Source organism: Lissotriton helveticus, chromosome 10, assembly GCF_964261635.1.
Source record: "Lissotriton helveticus chromosome 10, aLisHel1.1, whole genome shotgun sequence".
Lineage (NCBI taxonomy): Eukaryota > Metazoa > Chordata > Amphibia > Caudata > Salamandridae > Lissotriton > Lissotriton helveticus.
The window spans coordinates 590,641,778-590,660,030 of record NC_136071.1 but is presented as its reverse complement, the minus strand read 5'-3'; the positions used below and the strand labels follow the sequence as shown (position 1 = coordinate 590,660,030).

Below are 18,253 nucleotides of genomic sequence, written 5' to 3'. Positions count from 1 at the left end.
GCGCTCGCTCAGCGCTCGATCAGGCTCGATCAGGCGAGATTTATATGAGTGGCTCACAGGCCTGAAACACTCACCTGGGAGACCCAGAGTGGCTGACTTCTCAGTATAGCCATTGTTGGGCGAGTCACCTCCTTTCCTCCTGCCTCAATCTAGAATTGGCTGCAAATCATAAGAGAGAGTGCAATGCCCGTGTGCAGTGCCTACTCCCAGCTACCTCTCTGTCTTCCTTATGTAAATTAGAATTTGCAAGGGGGGACCAATGGCATTCTGCTCCTCCCACATAACCAGGAAGCCCTGTTGAACATGTCTGCCTGTGTTTTTGCAGGGACAGTGCCTTCTCTGCCCAAAAGGTGGCAGGAGAGCCTCACAACAAATGATGGGATCAACTGCTTAGTTAGAAACCCAGCATGGCAGTTACTGTGATGGAGTGCAAATTTAATGGAAGGTGTGCCTGAGGTGTCATTTCCAGAAATCCATGGAATTGTGATTGAGGGCCCAGCCTGATTGTTGGTGGATTTCTCTTCACATGCTACAGGTTCCTGCAAAGATTGTGGTGTTTGCCGGGAACGCACTGCAAAAAACAGGAAGATTTACGGGTGTAAAAGGGACCTGTCAGAAGTGGGATTTGAACCCACGCCTCCATGAGGAGACCAGAAGGCTCAGCTACACTGAAGATCAAGCTCTCTTGAGTCTGGCGCCTTAGACCACTCGGCCATCCTGACGGCTCATGAGAGGGGGCTTAGGTCTAACTCTTCTATCTGCACCTGCCAATGTTTCCACTTACAACCTTCACAGCAATGTCACAGGTGTAAAGGCCCCAACAATACAACATAGCTTAAACAAAATAAAAATAGGCACAAGAACGACCCCCAGATGATGGATGCAGATAACTTTGTTTCGTCTTGCAAAGGTAAAGAAAGTTTCCCACGGCTCACTGTGTTCAAAGACCACCTCTTCTTAAACTTGCATTCAGATAATAAGGTTTTAGAGTGTGCACATAAAAGCAGCCAACGCTCAGTGTTTCTGCCCGGTCTCGAACCGGGGAACTTTCGCGTGTTAGGCGAACGTGATGACCACTACACTACAGAAACGACCTTGCTGCTTGCTACTGTTAAAGCAAAGTTCCTCTCAAGGCTTCACGCTACTTCTATTCTGCTGTATCAGCAGCGGCTCAGAATGTGCAGAACAAGTGTGAAAACCTCAGAGATATCATCCAACATGCTTGCAATTAGACGTATTCAAAATTTACTTGTGCAGGCATCGACAGACAAATATCTGATGCCTAAATGTCTGCGAGTACAGCTTGGGAAAGCATCACCTGGGACACACTGAGACTAAGCAGGTAGGCAGAAAAAGCACGGTGATCCATTTTTCTACTGAGGTTAGGAATATGTTAAGCAAAAAATCAACCGAGTATTACTAGAAATAGTCAGGCTTAGTGCATTTTTAGTACGATTTGTATGTTTAGCTCTAAAAAGGGCTCGTCCGGGATTTGAACCCGGGACCTCTCGCACCCTAAGCGAGAATCATACCCCTAGACCAACGAGCCACGCAAGAGTCACCTCTGACACGGCTCCAGGGGTTAGTGGCAGCTAGTCGGTGAATGCTTCACCCAAAGCAAGCAACTGCACATGTTGCTCTCTTCTGCAATATGATTGCTGTCTTTTCCATGGCCGTCATCAAACAAGAAATTAAAAAGCCTCTGTCCTTCAGACAGTTTGTTTTCTCTAAGTGTCTGCTTGTGGTGAGGACAAGAAAAGCATTTCTGCTCTCATTCCTTGCTTTCATGAAGTAGGCCCACCCTTCAGAGCAAAGGGCGAGCAAGCGAATGGCGCAAGCTATCGTCACTTCTCTTTTCGAGCTGTCACTGAGATCTCTGGAGCACACTACGTCAGGTTGGTGAGGGATAGACAGCCTCTATTATCTCAGCTTTCCTATAAAGTCAGCCAGTAAAGGTAAACATTGTTAAAAACAGCAAACCGCTGTTTCTGCCCTGTCTCGAAGCAGGGACCTTGCGCGTGTAAGGCGAACGTGATAACCACTACACTACAGAAACAGACACTAACTCAGGAATCTTGTTGGCATGTATTGGGCTGGAATGCACAGACTAAGGGCCAATGTCCTTGTAGCTCAAAGTTGGGCTCTCCTTACCCGGTCTCTATTTCTTTGGAAGACAGGAATGAGGACCACTTTTATTCCAAGAGGCGATTTTGAAACCATATCCTGAAATTACACTAGAAAAACACTATGCATGTAATGTTCCTACCATGCTGGTCTGGCCCAGAAAAGCAGTTGCAAAGAAGTCCTGCACTCCTTTATCACGCCACAAGTGGAAAATAGCGTGCAGGGTAAGGAACTTTCTCGACATACACAGCGTCTTATAACATTGAAAAGAAGAAATGCTCCTATATTACAAGCATCCTGAAAATGTCCACAGCATGGGCTCGTCCGGGATTTGAACCCGGGACCTCTCGCACCCAAAGCGAGAATCATACCCCTAGACCAACGAGCCTGAGTGGCCAGGAGACATTTTGAACAATTTCTGAAGCGTCTTTCAGAAAAAAGCAGGGCTATTTGGCTAGTCTCCCTCTAAGTGAGCCTCACAACGTCATGTTTTCTCTCAAGTTGTTGTTTTTTCACTCTAGCAAGAAAGGGGGCAGCCAATCTCCTATCAGCCAGTGAGCAGAAAAAAGGCACAGATGAGAACAGCAAGCACTTTCTGGCAATTGTTCTCCTCTGCAAGTCCTGGACCCTTGCCCCATAGACTTCCACACCAGAAGCAATGAAGGGCCCACCATTTCCTGCGCCTGAGAAAGAGGGGTTTGATATTTGGATTCAAACGCGCTCGCTCAGCGCTCGATCAGGCTCGATCAGGCGAGATTTATATGAGTGGCTCACAGGCCTGAAACACTCACCTGGGAGACCCAGAGTGGCTGACTTCTCAGTATAGCCATTGTTGGGCGAGTCACCTCCTTTCCTCCTGCCTCAATCTAGAATTGGCTGCAAATCATAAGAGAGAGTGCAATGCCCGTGTGCAGTGCCTACTCCCAGCTACCTCTCTGTCTTCCTTATGTAAATTAGAATTTGCAAGGGGGGACCAATGGCATTCTGCTCCTCCCACATAACCAGGAAGCCCTGTTGAACATGTCTGCCTGTGTTTTTGCAGGGACAGTGCCTTCTCTGCCCAAAAGGTGGCAGGAGAGCCTCACAACAAATGATGGGATCAACTGCTTAGTTAGAAACCCAGCATGGCAGTTACTGTGATGGAGTGCAAATTTAATGGAAGGTGTGCCTGAGGTGTCATTTCCAGAAATCCATGGATTTGTGATTGAGGGCCCAGCCTGATTGTTGGTGGATTTCTCTTCACATGCTACAGGTTCCTGCAAAGATTGTGGTGTTTGCCGGGAACGCACTGCAAAAAACAGGAAGATTTACGGGTGTAAAAGGGACCTGTCAGAAGTGGGATTTGAACCCACGCCTCCATGAGGAGACCAGAAGGCTCAGCTACACTGAAGATCAAGCTCTCTTGAATCTGGCGCCTTAGACCACTCGGCCATCCTGACGGCTCATGAGGGGGGGCTTAGGTCTAACTCTTCTATCTGCACCTGCCAATGTTTCCACTTACAACCTTCACAGCAATGTCACAGGTGTAAAGGCCCCAACAATACAACATAGCTTAAACAAAATAAAAATAGGCACAAGAACGACCCCCAGATGACGGATGCAGATAACTTTGTTTCGTCTTGCAAAGGTAAAGAAAGTTTCCCACGGCTCACTGTGTTCAAAGACCACCTCTTCTTAAACTTGCATTCAGATAATAAGGTTTTAGAGTGTGCACATAAAAGCAGCCAACGCTCAGTGTTTCTGCCCGGTCTCGAACCGGGGACCTTTCGCGTGTTAGGCGAACGTGATGACCACTACACTACAGAAACGACCTTGCTGCTTGCTACTGTTAAAGCAAAGTTCCTCTCAAGGCTTCACCCTACTTCTATTCTGCTGTATCAGCAGCGGCTCAGAATGTGCAGAACAAGTGTGAAAACCTCAGAGATATCATCCAACATGCTTGCAATTAGACGTATTCAAAATTTACTTGTGCAGGCATCGACAGACAAATATCTGATGCCTAAATGTCTGCGAGTACAGCTTGGGAAAGCATCACCTGGGACACACTGAGACTAAGCAGGTAGGCAGAAAAAGCACGGTGATCCATTTTTCTTCTGAGGTTAGGAATATGTTGCGCAACAATGCACCGAGTATTACTAGAAATAGTCAGGCATAGTGCATTTTTAGTACGATTTGTATGTTTAGCTCTAAAAAGGGCTCGTCCGGGATTTGAACCCGGGACCTCTCGCACCCTAAGCGAGAATCATACCCCTAGACCAACGAGCCACGCAAGAGTCACCTCTGACATGGCTCCAGGGGTTAGTGGCAGCTAGTCGGTGAATGCTTCACCCAAAGCAAGCAACTGCACATGTTGCTCTCTTCTGCAATATGATTGCTGTCTTTTCCATGGCCGTCATCAAACAAGAAATTAAAAAGCCTCTGTCCTTCAGACAGTTTGTTTTCTCTAAGTGTCTGCTTGCGGTGAGGACAAGAAAAGCATTTCTGCTCTCATTCCTTGCTTTCATGAAGTAGGCCCACCCTTCAGAGCAAAGGGCGAGCAAGCGAATGGCGCAAGCTATCGTCACTTCTCTTTTCGAGCTGTCACTGAGATCCCTGGAGCACACTACGTCAGGTTGGTGAGGGATAGACAGCCTCTATTATCTCAGCTTTCCTATAAAGTCAGCCAGTAAAGGCAAACACTGTTAAAAACAGCAAACCGCTGTTTCTGCCCGGTCTCGAACCAGGGACCTTTCGCGTGTAAGGCGAACGTGATAACCACTACACTACAGAAACAGACACTAACTCAGGAATCTTGTTGGCATGTATTGGGCTGGAATGCACAGACTAAGGGCCAATGTCCTTGAAGCTCAAAGTTGGGCTCTCCTTACCCGGTCTCTATTTCTTTGGAAGACAGGAATGAGGACCACTTTTATTCCAAGAGGCGATTTTGAAACCATATCCTGAAATTACACTAGAAAAACACTATGCATGTAATGTTCCTACCATGCTGGTCTGGCCCAGAAAAGCAGTTGCAAAGAAGTCCTGCACTCCTTTATCCCGCCACAAGTGGAAAATAGCGTGCAGGGTAAGGAACTTTCTCGACATACACAGCGTCTTATAGCATTGAAAAGAAGAAATGCTCCTATATTACAAGCATCCTGAAAATGTCCACAGCATGGGCTCGTCCGGGATTTGAAAACGGGACCTCTCGCACCCGAAGCGAGAATCATACCCCTAGACCAACGAGCCTGAGTGGCCAGGAGACATTTTGAACAATTTCTGAAGCGTCTTTCAGAAAAAAAGCAGGGCTATTTGGCTAGTCTCCCTCTAAGTGAGCCTCACAACGTCATGTTTTCTCTCAAGTTGTTGTTTTTTCACTCTAGCAAGAAAGGGGGCAGCCAATCTCCTATCAGCCAGTGAGCAGAAAAAAGGCACAGATGAGAACAGCAAGCACTTTCTGGCAATTGTTCTCCTCTGCAAGTCCTGGACCCTTGCCCCATAGACTTCCACACCAGAAGCAATGAAGGGCCCACCATTTCCTGCGCCTGAGAACTGAGAAAGAGGGGTTTGATATTTGGATTCAAACGCGCTCGCTCAGCGCTCGATCAGGCTCGATCAGGCGAGATTTATATGAGTGGCTCACAGGCCTGAAACACTCACCTGGGAGACCCAGAGTGGCTGACTTCTCAGTATAGCCATTGTTGGGCGAGTCACCTCCTTTCCTCCTGCCTCAATCTAGAATTGGCTGCAAATCATAAGAGAGAGTGCAATGCCCGTGTGCAGTGCCTACTCCCAGCTACCTCTCTGTCTTCCTTATGTAAATTAGAATTTGCAAGGGGGGACCAATGGCATTCTGCTCCTCCCACATAACCAGGAAGCCCTGTTGAACATGTCTGCCTGTGTTTTTGCAGGGACAGTGCCTTCTCTGCCCAAAAGGTGGCAGGAGAGCCTCACAACAAATGATGGGATCAACTGCTTAGTTAGAAACCCAGCATGGCAGTTACTGTGATGGAGTGCAAATTTAATGGAAGGTGTGCCTGAGGTGTCATTTCCAGAAATCCATGGAATTGTGATTGAGGGCCCAGCCTGATTGTTGGTGGATTTCTCTTCACATGCTACAGGTTCCTGCAAAGATTGTGGTGTTTGCCGGGAACGCACTGCAAAAAACAGGAAGATTTACGGGTGTAAAAGGGACCTGTCAGAAGTGGGATTTGAACCCACGCCTCCATGAGGAGACCAGAAGGCTCAGCTACACTGAAGATCAAGCTCTCTTGAGTCTGGCGCCTTAGACCACTCGGCCATCCTGACGGCTCATGAGAGGGGGCTTAGGTCTAACTCTTCTATCTGCACCTGCCAATGTTTCCACTTACAACCTTCACAGCAATGTCACAGGTGTAAAGGCCCCAACAATACAACATAGCTTAAACAAAATAAAAATAGGCACAAGAACGACCCCCAGATGATGGATGCAGATAACTTTGTTTCGTCTTGCAAAGGTAAAGAAAGTTTCCCACGGCTCACTGTGTTCAAAGACCACCTCTTCTTAAACTTGCATTCAGATAATAAGGTTTTAGAGTGTGCACATAAAAGCAGCCAACGCTCAGTGTTTCTGCCCGGTCTCGAACCGGGGAACTTTCGCGTGTTAGGCGAACGTGATGACCACTACACTACAGAAACGACCTTGCTGCTTGCTACTGTTAAAGCAAAGTTCCTCTCAAGGCTTCACGCTACTTCTATTCTGCTGTATCAGCAGCGGCTCAGAATGTGCAGAACAAGTGTGAAAACCTCAGAGATATCATCCAACATGCTTGCAATTAGACGTATTCAAAATTTACTTGTGCAGGCATCGACAGACAAATATCTGATGCCTAAATGTCTGCGAGTACAGCTTGGGAAAGCATCACCTGGGACACACTGAGACTAAGCAGGTAGGCAGAAAAAGCACGGTGATCCATTTTTCTACTGAGGTTAGGAATATGTTAAGCAAAAAATCAACCGAGTATTACTAGAAATAGTCAGGCTTAGTGCATTTTTAGTACGATTTGTATGTTTAGCTCTAAAAAGGGCTCGTCCGGGATTTGAACCCGGGACCTCTCGCACCCTAAGCGAGAATCATACCCCTAGACCAACGAGCCACGCAAGAGTCACCTCTGACACGGCTCCAGGGGTTAGTGGCAGCTAGTCGGTGAATGCTTCACCCAAAGCAAGCAACTGCACATGTTGCTCTCTTCTGCAATATGATTGCTGTCTTTTCCATGGCCGTCATCAAACAAGAAATTAAAAAGCCTCTGTCCTTCAGACAGTTTGTTTTCTCTAAGTGTCTGCTTGTGGTGAGGACAAGAAAAGCATTTCTGCTCTCATTCCTTGCTTTCATGAAGTAGGCCCACCCTTCAGAGCAAAGGGCGAGCAAGCGAATGGCGCAAGCTATCGTCACTTCTCTTTTCGAGCTGTCACTGAGATCTCTGGAGCACACTACGTCAGGTTGGTGAGGGATAGACAGCCTCTATTATCTCAGCTTTCCTATAAAGTCAGCCAGTAAAGGTAAACATTGTTAAAAACAGCAAACCGCTGTTTCTGCCCTGTCTCGAAGCAGGGACCTTGCGCGTGTAAGGCGAACGTGATAACCACTACACTACAGAAACAGACACTAACTCAGGAATCTTGTTGGCATGTATTGGGCTGGAATGCACAGACTAAGGGCCAATGTCCTTGTAGCTCAAAGTTGGGCTCTCCTTACCCGGTCTCTATTTCTTTGGAAGACAGGAATGAGGACCACTTTTATTCCAAGAGGCGATTTTGAAACCATATCCTGAAATTACACTAGAAAAACACTATGCATGTAATGTTCCTACCATGCTGGTCTGGCCCAGAAAAGCAGTTGCAAAGAAGTCCTGCACTCCTTTATCACGCCACAAGTGGAAAATAGCGTGCAGGGTAAGGAACTTTCTCGACATACACAGCGTCTTATAACATTGAAAAGAAGAAATGCTCCTATATTACAAGCATCCTGAAAATGTCCACAGCATGGGCTCGTCCGGGATTTGAACCCGGGACCTCTCGCACCCAAAGCGAGAATCATACCCCTAGACCAACGAGCCTGAGTGGCCAGGAGACATTTTGAACAATTTCTGAAGCGTCTTTCAGAAAAAAGCAGGGCTATTTGGCTAGTCTCCCTCTAAGTGAGCCTCACAACGTCATGTTTTCTCTCAAGTTGTTGTTTTTTCACTCTAGCAAGAAAGGGGGCAGCCAATCTCCTATCAGCCAGTGAGCAGAAAAAAGGCACAGATGAGAACAGCAAGCACTTTCTGGCAATTGTTCTCCTCTGCAAGTCCTGGACCCTTGCCCCATAGACTTCCACACCAGAAGCAATGAAGGGCCCACCATTTCCTGCGCCTGAGAAAGAGGGGTTTGATATTTGGATTCAAACGCGCTCGCTCAGCGCTCGATCAGGCTCGATCAGGCAAGATTTATATGAGTGGCTCACAGGCCTGAAACACTCACCTGGGAGACCCAGAGTGGCTGACTTCTCAGTATAGCCATTGTTGGGCGAGTCACCTCCTTTCCTCCTGCCTCAATCTAGAATTGGCTGCAAATCATAAGAGAGAGTGCAATGCCCGTGTGCAGTGCCTACTCCCAGCTACCTCTCTGTCTTCCTTATGTAAATTAGAATTTGCAAGGGGGGACCAATGGCATTCTGCTCCTCCCACATAACCAGGAAGCCCTGTTGAACATGTCTGCCTGTGTTTTTGCAGGGACAGTGCCTTCTCTGCCCAAAAGGTGGCAGGAGAGCCTCACAACAAATGATGGGATCAACTGCTTAGTTAGAAACCCAGCATGGCAGTTACTGTGATGGAGTGCAAATTTAATGGAAGGTGTGCCTGAGGTGTCATTTCCAGAAATCCATGGATTTGTGATTGAGGGCCCAGCCTGATTGTTGGTGGATTTCTCTTCACATGCTACAGGTTCCTGCAAAGATTGTGGTGTTTGCCGGGAACGCACTGCAAAAAACAGGAAGATTTACGGGTGTAAAAGGGACCTGTCAGAAGTGGGATTTGAACCCACGCCTCCATGAGGAGACCAGAAGGCTCAGCTACACTGAAGATCAAGCTCTCTTGAATCTGGCGCCTTAGACCACTCGGCCATCCTGACGGCTCATGAGGGGGGGCTTAGGTCTAACTCTTCTATCTGCACCTGCCAATGTTTCCACTTACAACCTTCACAGCAATGTCACAGGTGTAAAGGCCCCAACAATACAACATAGCTTAAACAAAATAAAAATAGGCACAAGAACGACCCCCAGATGACGGATGCAGATAACTTTGTTTCGTCTTGCAAAGGTAAAGAAAGTTTCCCACGGCTCACTGTGTTCAAAGACCACCTCTTCTTAAACTTGCATTCAGATAATAAGGTTTTAGAGTGTGCACATAAAAGCAGCCAACGCTCAGTGTTTCTGCCCGGTCTCGAACCGGGGACCTTTCGCGTGTTAGGCGAACGTGATGACCACTACACTACAGAAACGACCTTGCTGCTTGCTACTGTTAAAGCAAAGTTCCTCTCAAGGCTTCACCCTACTTCTATTCTGCTGTATCAGCAGCGGCTCAGAATGTGCAGAACAAGTGTGAAAACCTCAGAGATATCATCCAACATGCTTGCAATTAGACGTATTCAAAATTTACTTGTGCAGGCATCGACAGACAAATATCTGATGCCTAAATGTCTGCGAGTACAGCTTGGGAAAGCATCACCTGGGACACACTGAGACTAAGCAGGTAGGCAGAAAAAGCACGGTGATCCATTTTTCTTCTGAGGTTAGGAATATGTTGCGCAACAATGCACCGAGTATTACTAGAAATAGTCAGGCATAGTGCATTTTTAGTACGATTTGTATGTTTAGCTCTAAAAAGGGCTCGTCCGGGATTTGAACCCGGGACCTCTCGCACCCTAAGCGAGAATCATACCCCTAGACCAACGAGCCACGCAAGAGTCACCTCTGACATGGCTCCAGGGGTTAGTGGCAGCTAGTCGGTGAATGCTTCACCCAAAGCAAGCAACTGCACATGTTGCTCTCTTCTGCAATATGATTGCTGTCTTTTCCATGGCCGTCATCAAACAAGAAATTAAAAAGCCTCTGTCCTTCAGACAGTTTGTTTTCTCTAAGTGTCTGCTTGCGGTGAGGACAAGAAAAGCATTTCTGCTCTCATTCCTTGCTTTCATGAAGTAGGCCCACCCTTCAGAGCAAAGGGCGAGCAAGCGAATGGCGCAAGCTATCGTCACTTCTCTTTTCGAGCTGTCACTGAGATCCCTGGAGCACACTACGTCAGGTTGGTGAGGGATAGACAGCCTCTATTATCTCAGCTTTCCTATAAAGTCAGCCAGTAAAGGCAAACACTGTTAAAAACAGCAAACCGCTGTTTCTGCCCGGTCTCGAACCAGGGACCTTTCGCGTGTAAGGCGAACGTGATAACCACTACACTACAGAAACAGACACTAACTCAGGAATCTTGTTGGCATGTATTGGGCTGGAATGCACAGACTAAGGGCCAATGTCCTTGAAGCTCAAAGTTGGGCTCTCCTTACCCGGTCTCTATTTCTTTGGAAGACAGGAATGAGGACCACTTTTATTCCAAGAGGCGATTTTGAAACCATATCCTGAAATTACACTAGAAAAACACTATGCATGTAATGTTCCTACCATGCTGGTCTGGCCCAGAAAAGCAGTTGCAAAGAAGTCCTGCACTCCTTTATCCCGCCACAAGTGGAAAATAGCGTGCAGGGTAAGGAACTTTCTCGACATACACAGCGTCTTATAGCATTGAAAAGAAGAAATGCTCCTATATTACAAGCATCCTGAAAATGTCCACAGCATGGGCTCGTCCGGGATTTGAAAACGGGACCTCTCGCACCCGAAGCGAGAATCATACCCCTAGACCAACGAGCCTGAGTGGCCAGGAGACATTTTGAACAATTTCTGAAGCGTCTTTCAGAAAAAAAGCAGGGCTATTTGGCTAGTCTCCCTCTAAGTGAGCCTCACAACGTCATGTTTTCTCTCAAGTTGTTGTTTTTTCACTCTAGCAAGAAAGGGGGCAGCCAATCTCCTATCAGCCAGTGAGCAGAAAAAAGGCACAGATGAGAACAGCAAGCACTTTCTGGCAATTGTTCTCCTCTGCAAGTCCTGGACCCTTGCCCCATAGACTTCCACACCAGAAGCAATGAAGGGCCCACCATTTCCTGCGCCTGAGAACTGAGAAAGAGGGGTTTGATATTTGGATTCAAACGCGCTCGCTCAGCGCTCGATCAGGCTCGATCAGGCGAGATTTATATGAGTGGCTCACAGGCCTGAAACACTCACCTGGGAGACCCAGAGTGGCTGACTTCTCAGTATAGCCATTGTTGGGCGAGTCACCTCCTTTCCTCCTGCCTCAATCTAGAATTGGCTGCAAATCATAAGAGAGAGTGCAATGCCCGTGTGCAGTGCCTACTCCCAGCTACCTCTCTGTCTTCCTTATGTAAATTAGAATTTGCAAGGGGGGACCAATGGCATTCTGCTCCTCCCACATAACCAGGAAGCCCTGTTGAACATGTCTGCCTGTGTTTTTGCAGGGACAGTGCCTTCTCTGCCCAAAAGGTGGCAGGAGAGCCTCACAACAAATGATGGGATCAACTGCTTAGTTAGAAACCCAGCATGGCAGTTACTGTGATGGAGTGCAAATTTAATGGAAGGTGTGCCTGAGGTGTCATTTCCAGAAATCCATGGATTTGTGATTGAGGGCCCAGCCTGATTGTTGGTGGATTTCTCTTCACATGCTACAGGTTCCTGCAAAGATTGTGGTGTTTGCCGGGAACGCACTGCAAAAAACAGGAAGATTTACGGGTGTAAAAGGGACCTGTCAGAAGTGGGATTTGAACCCACGCCTCCATGAGGAGACCAGAAGGCTCAGCTACACTGAAGATCAAGCTCTCTTGAATCTGGCGCCTTAGACCACTCGGCCATCCTGACGGCTCATGAGGGGGGGCTTAGGTCTAACTCTTCTATCTGCACCTGCCAATGTTTCCACTTACAACCTTCACAGCAATGTCACAGGTGTAAAGGCCCCAACAATACAACATAGCTTAAACAAAATAAAAATAGGCACAAGAACGACCCCCAGATGACGGATGCAGATAACTTTGTTTCGTCTTGCAAAGGTAAAGAAAGTTTCCCACGGCTCACTGTGTTCAAAGACCACCTCTTCTTAAACTTGCATTCAGATAATAAGGTTTTAGAGTGTGCACATAAAAGCAGCCAACGCTCAGTGTTTCTGCCCGGTCTCGAACCGGGGACCTTTCGCGTGTTAGGCGAACGTGATGACCACTACACTACAGAAACGACCTTGCTGCTTGCTACTGTTAAAGCAAAGTTCCTCTCAAGGCTTCACCCTACTTCTATTCTGCTGTATCAGCAGCGGCTCAGAATGTGCAGAACAAGTGTGAAAACCTCAGAGATATCATCCAACATGCTTGCAATTAGACGTATTCAAAATTTACTTGTGCAGGCATCGACAGACAAATATCTGATGCCTAAATGTCTGCGAGTACAGCTTGGGAAAGCATCACCTGGGACACACTGAGACTAAGCAGGTAGGCAGAAAAAGCACGGTGATCCATTTTTCTTCTGAGGTTAGGAATATGTTGCGCAACAATGCACCGAGTATTACTAGAAATAGTCAGGCATAGTGCATTTTTAGTACGATTTGTATGTTTAGCTCTAAAAAGGGCTCGTCCGGGATTTGAACCCGGGACCTCTCGCACCCTAAGCGAGAATCATACCCCTAGACCAACGAGCCACGCAAGAGTCACCTCTGACATGGCTCCAGGGGTTAGTGGCAGCTAGTTGGTGAATGCTTCACCCAAAGCAAGCAACTGCACATGTTGCTCTCTTCTGCAATATGATTGCTGTCTTTTCCATGGCCGTCATCAAACAAGAAATTAAAAAGCCTCTGTCCTTCAGACAGTTTGTTTTCTCTAAGTGTCTGCTTGCGGTGAGGACAAGAAAAGCATTTCTGCTCTCATTCCTTGCTTTCATGAAGTAGGCCCACCCTTCAGAGCAAAGGGCGAGCAAGCGAATGGCGCAAGCTATCGTCACTTCTCTTTTCGAGCTGTCACTGAGATCCCTGGAGCACACTACGTCAGGTTGGTGAGGGATAGACAGCCTCTATTATCTCAGCTTTCCTATAAAGTCAGCCAGTAAAGGCAAACACTGTTAAAAACAGCAAACCGCTGTTTCTGCCCGGTCTCGAACCAGGGACCTTTCGCGTGTAAGGCGAACGTGATAACCACTACACTACAGAAACAGACACTAACTCAGGAATCTTGTTGGCATGTATTGGGCTGGAATGCACAGACTAAGGGCCAATGTCCTTGAAGCTCAAAGTTGGGCTCTCCTTACCCGGTCTCTATTTCTTTGGAAGACAGGAATGAGGACCACTTTTATTCCAAGAGGCGATTTTGAAACCATATCCTGAAATTACACTAGAAAAACACTATGCATGTAATGTTCCTACCATGCTGGTCTGGCCCAGAAAAGCAGTTGCAAAGAAGTCCTGCACTCCTTTATCCCGCCACAAGTGGAAAATAGCGTGCAGGGTAAGGAACTTTCTCGACATACACAGCGTCTTATAGCATTGAAAAGAAGAAATGCTCCTATATTACAAGCATCCTGAAAATGTCCACAGCATGGGCTCGTCCGGGATTTGAAAACGGGACCTCTCGCACCCGAAGCGAGAATCATACCCCTAGACCAACGAGCCTGAGTGGCCAGGAGACATTTTGAACAATTTCTGAAGCGTCTTTCAGAAAAAAAGCAGGGCTATTTGGCTAGTCTCCCTCTAAGTGAGCCTCACAACGTCATGTTTTCTCTCAAGTTGTTGTTTTTTCACTCTAGCAAGAAAGGGGGCAGCCAATCTCCTATCAGCCAGTGAGCAGAAAAAAGGCACAGATGAGAACAGCAAGCACTTTCTGGCAATTGTTCTCCTCTGCAAGTCCTGGACCCTTGCCCCATAGACTTCCACACCAGAAGCAATGAAGGGCCCACCATTTCCTGCGCCTGAGAACTGAGAAAGAGGGGTTTGATATTTGGATTCAAACGCGCTCGCTCAGCGCTCGATCAGGCTCGATCAGGCGAGATTTATATGAGTGGCTCACAGGCCTGAAACACTCACCTGGGAGACCCAGAGTGGCTGACTTCTCAGTATAGCCATTGTTGGGCGAGTCACCTCCTTTCCTCCTGCCTCAATCTAGAATTGGCTGCAAATCATAAGAGAGAGTGCAATGCCCGTGTGCAGTGCCTACTCCCAGCTACCTCTCTGTCTTCCTTATGTAAATTAGAATTTGCAAGGGGGGACCAATGGCATTCTGCTCCTCCCACATAACCAGGAAGCCCTGTTGAACATGTCTGCCTGTGTTTTTGCAGGGACAGTGCCTTCTCTGCCCAAAAGGTGGCAGGAGAGCCTCACAACAAATGATGGGATCAACTGCTTAGTTAGAAACCCAGCATGGCAGTTACTGTGATGGAGTGCAAATTTAATGGAAGGTGTGCCTGAGGTGTCATTTCCAGAAATCCATGGATTTGTGATTGAGGGCCCAGCCTGATTGTTGGTGGATTTCTCTTCACATGCTACAGGTTCCTGCAAAGATTGTGGTGTTTGCCGGGAACGCACTGCAAAAAACAGGAAGATTTACGGGTGTAAAAGGGACCTGTCAGAAGTGGGATTTGAACCCACGCCTCCATGAGGAGACCAGAAGGCTCAGCTACACTGAAGATCAAGCTCTCTTGAATCTGGCGCCTTAGACCACTCGGCCATCCTGACGGCTCATGAGGGGGGGCTTAGGTCTAACTCTTCTATCTGCACCTGCCAATGTTTCCACTTACAACCTTCACAGCAATGTCACAGGTGTAAAGGCCCCAACAATACAACATAGCTTAAACAAAATAAAAATAGGCACAAGAACGACCCCCAGATGACGGATGCAGATAACTTTGTTTCGTCTTGCAAAGGTAAAGAAAGTTTCCCACGGCTCACTGTGTTCAAAGACCACCTCTTCTTAAACTTGCATTCAGATAATAAGGTTTTAGAGTGTGCACATAAAAGCAGCCAACGCTCAGTGTTTCTGCCCGGTCTCGAACCGGGGACCTTTCGCGTGTTAGGCGAACGTGATGACCACTACACTACAGAAACGACCTTGCTGCTTGCTACTGTTAAAGCAAAGTTCCTCTCAAGGCTTCACCCTACTTCTATTCTGCTGTATCAGCAGCGGCTCAGAATGTGCAGAACAAGTGTGAAAACCTCAGAGATATCATCCAACATGCTTGCAATTAGACGTATTCAAAATTTACTTGTGCAGGCATCGACAGACAAATATCTGATGCCTAAATGTCTGCGAGTACAGCTTGGGAAAGCATCACCTGGGACACACTGAGACTAAGCAGGTAGGCAGAAAAAGCACGGTGATCCATTTTTCTTCTGAGGTTAGGAATATGTTGCGCAACAATGCACCGAGTATTACTAGAAATAGTCAGGCATAGTGCATTTTTAGTACGATTTGTATGTTTAGCTCTAAAAAGGGCTCGTCCGGGATTTGAACCCGGGACCTCTCGCACCCTAAGCGAGAATCATACCCCTAGACCAACGAGCCACGCAAGAGTCACCTCTGACATGGCTCCAGGGGTTAGTGGCAGCTAGTCGGTGAATGCTTCACCCAAAGCAAGCAACTGCACATGTTGCTCTCTTCTGCAATATGATTGCTGTCTTTTCCATGGCCGTCATCAAACAAGAAATTAAAAAGCCTCTGTCCTTCAGACAGTTTGTTTTCTCTAAGTGTCTGCTTGCGGTGAGGACAAGAAAAGCATTTCTGCTCTCATTCCTTGCTTTCATGAAGTAGGCCCACCCTTCAGAGCAAAGGGCGAGCAAGCGAATGGCGCAAGCTATCGTCACTTCTCTTTTCGAGCTGTCACTGAGATCCCTGGAGCACACTACGTCAGGTTGGTGAGGGATAGACAGCCTCTATTATCTCAGCTTTCCTATAAAGTCAGCCAGTAAAGGCAAACACTGTTAAAAACAGCAAACCGCTGTTTCTGCCCGGTCTCGAACCAGGGACCTTTCGCGTGTAAGGCGAACGTGATAACCACTACACTACAGAAACAGACACTAACTCAGGAATCTTGTTGGCATGTATTGGGCTGGAATGCACAGACTAAGGGCCAATGTCCTTGAAGCTCAAAGTTGGGCTCTCCTTACCCGGTCTCTATTTCTTTGGAAGACAGGAATGAGGACCACTTTTATTCCAAGAGGCGATTTTGAAACCATATCCTGAAATTACACTAGAAAAACACTATGCATGTAATGTTCCTACCATGCTGGTCTGGCCCAGAAAAGCAGTTGCAAAGAAGTCCTGCACTCCTTTATCCCGCCACAAGTGGAAAATAGCGTGCAGGGTAAGGAACTTTCTCGACATACACAGCGTCTTATAGCATTGAAAAGAAGAAATGCTCCTATATTACAAGCATCCTGAAAATGTCCACAGCATGGGCTCGTCCGGGATTTGAAAACGGGACCTCTCGCACCCGAAGCGAGAATCATACCCCTAGACCAACGAGCCTGAGTGGCCAGGAGACATTTTGAACAATTTCTGAAGCGTCTTTCAGAAAAAAAGCAGGGCTATTTGGCTAGTCTCCCTCTAAGTGAGCCTCACAACGTCATGTTTTCTCTCAAGTTGTTGTTTTTTCACTCTAGCAAGAAAGGGGGCAGCCAATCTCCTATCAGCCAGTGAGCAGAAAAAAGGCACAGATGAGAACAGCAAGCACTTTCTGGCAATTGTTCTCCTCTGCAAGTCCTGGACCCTTGCCCCATAGACTTCCACACCAGAAGCAATGAAGGGCCCACCATTTCCTGCGCCTGAGAACTGAGAAAGAGGGGTTTGATATTTGGATTCAAACGCGCTCGCTCAGCGCTCGATCAGGCTCGATCAGGCGAGATTTATATGAGTGGCTCACAGGCCTGAAACACTCACCTGGGAGACCCAGAGTGGCTGACTTCTCAGTATAGCCATTGTTGGGCGAGTCACCTCCTTTCCTCCTGCCTCAATCTAGAATTGGCTGCAAATCATAAGAGAGAGTGCAATGCCCGTGTGCAGTGCCTACTCCCAGCTACCTCTCTGTCTTCCTTATGTAAATTAGAATTTGCAAGGGGGGACCAATGGCATTCTGCTCCTCCCACATAACCAGGAAGCCCTGTTGAACATGTCTGCCTGTGTTTTTGCAGGGACAGTGCCTTCTCTGCCCAAAAGGTGGCAGGAGAGCCTCACAACAAATGATGGGATCAACTGCTTAGTTAGAAACCCAGCATGGCAGTTACTGTGATGGAGTGCAAATTTAATGGAAGGTGTGCCTGAGGTGTCATTTCCAGAAATCCATGGATTTGTGATTGAGGGCCCAGCCTGATTGTTGGTGGATTTCTCTTCACATGCTACAGGTTCCTGCAAAGATTGTGGTGTTTGCCGGGAACGCACTGCAAAAAACAGGAAGATTTACGGGTGTAAAAGGGACCTGTCAGAAGTGGGATTTGAACCCACGCCTCCATGAGGAGACCAGAAGGCTCAGCTACACTGAAGATCAAGCTCTCTTGAATCTGGCGCCTTAGACCACTCGGCCATCCTGACGGCTCATGAGGGGGGGCTTAGGTCTAACTCTTCTATCTGCACCTGCCAATGTTTCCACTTACAACCTTCACAGCAATGTCACAGGTGTAAAGGCCCCAACAATACAACATAGCTTAAACAAAATAAAAATAGGCACAAGAACGACCCCCAGATGACGGATGCAGATAACTTTGTTTCGTCTTGCAAAGGTAAAGAAAGTTTCCCACGGCTCACTGTGTTCAAAGACCACCTCTTCTTAAACTTGCATTCAGATAATAAGGTTTTAGAGTGTGCACATAAAAGCAGCCAACGCTCAGTGTTTCTGCCCGGTCTCGAACCGGGGACCTTTCGCGTGTTAGGCGAACGTGATGACCACTACACTACAGAAACGACCTTGCTGCTTGCTACTGTTAAAGCAAAGTTCCTCTCAAGGCTTCACCCTACTTCTATTCTGCTGTATCAGCAGCGGCTCAGAATG

At 47.4% G+C, this 18,253-nt stretch overlaps 28 non-coding genes across 28 annotated transcripts; all 28 read right to left on the bottom strand.

The window, feature by feature from the left end:
• Positions 1-610: 610 nt before the first annotated feature.
• TRNAL-CAA (transfer RNA leucine (anticodon CAA)) lies at positions 611-722 on the bottom strand. The gene is made up of 2 exons: positions 685-722; positions 611-656 (listed from the first exon to the last, which is right to left on the bottom strand). It is a non-coding gene; the product is annotated as a tRNA-Leu (tRNA).
• Positions 723-1,018: 296 nt separating this feature from the next.
• On the bottom strand, positions 1,019-1,091 carry TRNAV-AAC (transfer RNA valine (anticodon AAC)). The gene has a single exon. It is a non-coding gene; the product is annotated as a tRNA-Val (tRNA).
• A 386-nt stretch (positions 1,092-1,477) lies between these two features.
• Positions 1,478-1,549, bottom strand: TRNAP-AGG (transfer RNA proline (anticodon AGG)). Its single transcript has one exon. It is a non-coding gene; the product is annotated as a tRNA-Pro (tRNA).
• A 434-nt stretch (positions 1,550-1,983) lies between these two features.
• On the bottom strand, positions 1,984-2,056 carry TRNAV-UAC (transfer RNA valine (anticodon UAC)). Its single transcript has one exon. It is a non-coding gene; the product is annotated as a tRNA-Val (tRNA).
• Positions 2,057-2,440: 384 nt separating this feature from the next.
• On the bottom strand, positions 2,441-2,512 carry TRNAP-UGG (transfer RNA proline (anticodon UGG)). The gene has a single exon. It is a non-coding gene; the product is annotated as a tRNA-Pro (tRNA).
• A 939-nt stretch (positions 2,513-3,451) lies between these two features.
• On the bottom strand, positions 3,452-3,563 carry TRNAL-CAA (transfer RNA leucine (anticodon CAA)). The gene is made up of 2 exons: positions 3,526-3,563; positions 3,452-3,497 (listed from the first exon to the last, which is right to left on the bottom strand). It is a non-coding gene; the product is annotated as a tRNA-Leu (tRNA).
• Positions 3,564-3,859: 296 nt separating this feature from the next.
• TRNAV-AAC (transfer RNA valine (anticodon AAC)) lies at positions 3,860-3,932 on the bottom strand. The gene has a single exon. It is a non-coding gene; the product is annotated as a tRNA-Val (tRNA).
• Positions 3,933-4,317: 385 nt separating this feature from the next.
• On the bottom strand, positions 4,318-4,389 carry TRNAP-AGG (transfer RNA proline (anticodon AGG)). Its single transcript has one exon. It is a non-coding gene; the product is annotated as a tRNA-Pro (tRNA).
• A 434-nt stretch (positions 4,390-4,823) lies between these two features.
• Positions 4,824-4,896, bottom strand: TRNAV-UAC (transfer RNA valine (anticodon UAC)). The gene has a single exon. It is a non-coding gene; the product is annotated as a tRNA-Val (tRNA).
• Positions 4,897-6,299: 1,403 nt separating this feature from the next.
• Positions 6,300-6,411, bottom strand: TRNAL-CAA (transfer RNA leucine (anticodon CAA)). The gene is made up of 2 exons: positions 6,374-6,411; positions 6,300-6,345 (listed from the first exon to the last, which is right to left on the bottom strand). It is a non-coding gene; the product is annotated as a tRNA-Leu (tRNA).
• Positions 6,412-6,707: 296 nt separating this feature from the next.
• On the bottom strand, positions 6,708-6,780 carry TRNAV-AAC (transfer RNA valine (anticodon AAC)). The gene has a single exon. It is a non-coding gene; the product is annotated as a tRNA-Val (tRNA).
• Positions 6,781-7,166: 386 nt separating this feature from the next.
• Positions 7,167-7,238, bottom strand: TRNAP-AGG (transfer RNA proline (anticodon AGG)). Its single transcript has one exon. It is a non-coding gene; the product is annotated as a tRNA-Pro (tRNA).
• Positions 7,239-7,672: 434 nt separating this feature from the next.
• Positions 7,673-7,745, bottom strand: TRNAV-UAC (transfer RNA valine (anticodon UAC)). The gene has a single exon. It is a non-coding gene; the product is annotated as a tRNA-Val (tRNA).
• A 384-nt stretch (positions 7,746-8,129) lies between these two features.
• TRNAP-UGG (transfer RNA proline (anticodon UGG)) lies at positions 8,130-8,201 on the bottom strand. Its single transcript has one exon. It is a non-coding gene; the product is annotated as a tRNA-Pro (tRNA).
• A 939-nt stretch (positions 8,202-9,140) lies between these two features.
• On the bottom strand, positions 9,141-9,252 carry TRNAL-CAA (transfer RNA leucine (anticodon CAA)). Its single transcript has 2 exons — positions 9,215-9,252; positions 9,141-9,186 (listed from the first exon to the last, which is right to left on the bottom strand). It is a non-coding gene; the product is annotated as a tRNA-Leu (tRNA).
• A 296-nt stretch (positions 9,253-9,548) lies between these two features.
• Positions 9,549-9,621, bottom strand: TRNAV-AAC (transfer RNA valine (anticodon AAC)). Its single transcript has one exon. It is a non-coding gene; the product is annotated as a tRNA-Val (tRNA).
• Positions 9,622-10,006: 385 nt separating this feature from the next.
• Positions 10,007-10,078, bottom strand: TRNAP-AGG (transfer RNA proline (anticodon AGG)). The gene has a single exon. It is a non-coding gene; the product is annotated as a tRNA-Pro (tRNA).
• Positions 10,079-10,512: 434 nt separating this feature from the next.
• TRNAV-UAC (transfer RNA valine (anticodon UAC)) lies at positions 10,513-10,585 on the bottom strand. The gene has a single exon. It is a non-coding gene; the product is annotated as a tRNA-Val (tRNA).
• Positions 10,586-11,988: 1,403 nt separating this feature from the next.
• TRNAL-CAA (transfer RNA leucine (anticodon CAA)) lies at positions 11,989-12,100 on the bottom strand. The gene is made up of 2 exons: positions 12,063-12,100; positions 11,989-12,034 (listed from the first exon to the last, which is right to left on the bottom strand). It is a non-coding gene; the product is annotated as a tRNA-Leu (tRNA).
• A 296-nt stretch (positions 12,101-12,396) lies between these two features.
• On the bottom strand, positions 12,397-12,469 carry TRNAV-AAC (transfer RNA valine (anticodon AAC)). The gene has a single exon. It is a non-coding gene; the product is annotated as a tRNA-Val (tRNA).
• A 385-nt stretch (positions 12,470-12,854) lies between these two features.
• Positions 12,855-12,926, bottom strand: TRNAP-AGG (transfer RNA proline (anticodon AGG)). The gene has a single exon. It is a non-coding gene; the product is annotated as a tRNA-Pro (tRNA).
• Positions 12,927-13,360: 434 nt separating this feature from the next.
• Positions 13,361-13,433, bottom strand: TRNAV-UAC (transfer RNA valine (anticodon UAC)). The gene has a single exon. It is a non-coding gene; the product is annotated as a tRNA-Val (tRNA).
• Positions 13,434-14,836: 1,403 nt separating this feature from the next.
• Positions 14,837-14,948, bottom strand: TRNAL-CAA (transfer RNA leucine (anticodon CAA)). Its single transcript has 2 exons — positions 14,911-14,948; positions 14,837-14,882 (listed from the first exon to the last, which is right to left on the bottom strand). It is a non-coding gene; the product is annotated as a tRNA-Leu (tRNA).
• Positions 14,949-15,244: 296 nt separating this feature from the next.
• TRNAV-AAC (transfer RNA valine (anticodon AAC)) lies at positions 15,245-15,317 on the bottom strand. Its single transcript has one exon. It is a non-coding gene; the product is annotated as a tRNA-Val (tRNA).
• A 385-nt stretch (positions 15,318-15,702) lies between these two features.
• Positions 15,703-15,774, bottom strand: TRNAP-AGG (transfer RNA proline (anticodon AGG)). Its single transcript has one exon. It is a non-coding gene; the product is annotated as a tRNA-Pro (tRNA).
• A 434-nt stretch (positions 15,775-16,208) lies between these two features.
• On the bottom strand, positions 16,209-16,281 carry TRNAV-UAC (transfer RNA valine (anticodon UAC)). The gene has a single exon. It is a non-coding gene; the product is annotated as a tRNA-Val (tRNA).
• A 1,403-nt stretch (positions 16,282-17,684) lies between these two features.
• TRNAL-CAA (transfer RNA leucine (anticodon CAA)) lies at positions 17,685-17,796 on the bottom strand. Its single transcript has 2 exons — positions 17,759-17,796; positions 17,685-17,730 (listed from the first exon to the last, which is right to left on the bottom strand). It is a non-coding gene; the product is annotated as a tRNA-Leu (tRNA).
• Positions 17,797-18,092: 296 nt separating this feature from the next.
• Positions 18,093-18,165, bottom strand: TRNAV-AAC (transfer RNA valine (anticodon AAC)). The gene has a single exon. It is a non-coding gene; the product is annotated as a tRNA-Val (tRNA).
• Positions 18,166-18,253: the final 88 nt, after the last annotated feature.